Source organism: Acanthochromis polyacanthus, chromosome 18 (assembly GCF_021347895.1).
Source record: "Acanthochromis polyacanthus isolate Apoly-LR-REF ecotype Palm Island chromosome 18, KAUST_Apoly_ChrSc, whole genome shotgun sequence".
Taxonomy (NCBI): Eukaryota; Metazoa; Chordata; class Actinopteri; family Pomacentridae; genus Acanthochromis; species Acanthochromis polyacanthus.
The window spans coordinates 6,845,319-6,848,137 of NC_067130.1; positions in this window are offsets into that span (position 1 = coordinate 6,845,319).

Below are 2,819 nucleotides of genomic sequence, written 5' to 3' on the forward strand. Positions count from 1 at the left end.
TTGGACGACATACCAAACTGTGACGTTTTTGTGTCATTTTGGACGACATACTAAACTGTGACGTTTTTGTGACATTTTGGACGACATATTAAACTGTGACGTTTTTGTGTCATTTTGGACGACATACCAAACTGTGACGTTTTTGTGTCATTTTGGACGACATATTAAACTGTGATGTTTTTGTGTCATTTTGGACGACATACCAAACTGTGACGTTTTTGTGACATTTTGGACGACATACTAAACTGTGACGTTTTTGTGACATTTTGGACGACATACTAAACTGTGACGTTTTTGTGACATTTTGGACCACATACCAAACTGTGACGTTTTTGTGTCATTTTGGACGACATACCAAACTGTGACGTTTTTGTGACATTTTGGACGACATATTAAACTGTGACGTTTTTGTGACATTTTGGACGACATACCAAACTGTGACGTTTTTGTGTCATTTTGGACGACATATTAAACTGTGACGTTTTTGTGACATTTTGGACGACATACCAAACTGTGACGTTTTTGTGTCATTTTGGACGACATACTAAACTGTGACGTTTTTGTGACATTTTGGACGACATACCAAACTGTGACGTTTTTGTGACATTTTGGACGACATACTAAACTGTGACGTTTTTGTGACATTTTGGACGACATACTAAACTGTGATGTTTTTGTGTCATTTTGGACGACATACTAAACTGTGACGTTTTTGTGTCATTTTGGACGACATACTAAACTGTGACGTTTTTGTGACATTTTGGACGACATACTAAACTGTGACGTTTTTGTGACATTTTGGACGACATACTAAACTGTGACGTTTTTGTGTCATTTTGGACGACATACTAAACTGTGACGTTTTTGTGTCATTTTGGACGACATACTAAACTGTGACGTTTTTGTGACATTTTGGACGACATACTAAACTGTGACGTTTTTGTGTCATTTTGGACGACATACTAAACTGTGACGTTTTTGTGACATTTTGGACGACATACTAAACTGTGATGTTTTTGTGACATTTTGGACGACATACTAAACTGTGATGTTTTTGTGTCATTTTGGACGACATATTAAACTGTGATGTTTTTGTGTCATTTTGGACGACATACTAAACTGTGACGTTTTTGTGACATTTTGGACGACATATTAAACTGTGATGTTTTTGTGTCATTTTGGACGACATATTAAACTGTGATGTTTTTGTGACATTTTGGACGACATACTAAACTGTGATGTTTTTGTGACATTTTGGACGACATAGTAAACTATGACGTTTTTGTGACATTTTGGACGACATACTAAACTGTGACGTTTTTGTGACATTTTGGACGACATACCAAACTGTGACGTTTTTGTGTCATTTTGGACGACATACTAAACTGTGACGTTTTTGTGTCATTTTGGACCACATACTAAACTGTGACGTTTTTGTGACATTTTGGACGACATACTAAACTGTGATGTTTTTGTGACATTTTGGATGATATACCAAACTGTGATGTTTTTGTGACATTTTGGATGACATACTAAACTTTTAGAAAAACACTCAGAGACTGCAGTGCTCTGCGAAGGCTTCTCAGTTGACATATCATTTCCTGAGCATAGGCATGTTATGCATGTGCATTTTATGTATGGATACCGAATTGCATGTAAATTCCTCTTATAAAGGTCTGTTGATCAGTTCATCACTTTTCAAAAGCCTTTGTTTTGCGAGTGTTAGAATAAGTGTTCCCTCCATGCTTTTATTTTGAATGCATATTTTTATTTTACGGGCTTTTATTTTGTCACCATTCCGGCAGTACAGGAAATGTTTATCTAAGAAGCGGTTCCTTGACAACACGAAGACACTGCCGAAAGGTCTGAAAATTCATGCAAAGATGAAAGAAAACGGTTCCACACTGTTGATGTCTAGCAAAGGATGTGTTTAAACTTAGAAGCAGCTGGAATGGAGACAAGCTCTGACGGTGTTTCCTGAAGAAAGGAGTGAAGGACAGAAAGGTGAATTTGTGTTCAAAATAAGGCTGACAGCTGAATGTAAATAAAGGCTTTGTGAAACATCAGGAGCTTCACCATTTTCTGGCTGGGGTTTGCTACATACATGACCTAAATATGTAGCAGGCGGCAGGAATTGATGGGACTCACACCCCACAGTTTAATCAATTGTTAACTGTATGATTTCCAACTGATAAATCACAGTCAATTTGTAGTAGGATCGCAATCACGTGATCTTCAGCAGGTAACTGACAGTGTTCACTTGTTGTCATGGTTACACCAACGCAGTGGGCAGCTATATCTGGCAATGGGAAATCCTTAAGAAAGCTGTGGATCCAGACTATAAGCTGCATCACTGTGAAAATTTAATGACGTGGTCCTTGTGTCATTTCTGACTTCCCCTGAAAATTTCATCCAAATCCGTTACTCCGTTTTTGAGTAATGTTTCACACAGACAGACAGATTCACAAACTCACAGACAAACGTACGCTGATCGTCACATAACTCCGCCGCGTTCCTTGGTGGAGTAATGAAGAGCAGGGTTTTCCTTTCTGGTTTGTAGTACTGCATTTTATTGAATCTAATAAATCACTTTCTCTTGTTTACCAAAATAAAAAGGTTCAACATTCAAAATATAAAGATCCAGGATTATGAGTGCTCATGATGCCCTCTCACTCTGATAATACTGTAGCTGCCCGTGAATGACATCTTGGAGAAACAGCAGCATCAACAAACGGACTTACAGAGTTACAGTGTTGGTTACAGTGGCATGGTGCGAGTGTCAGCGCTGAATCTTGAAGCAGACGACGACAAAAAGGTGC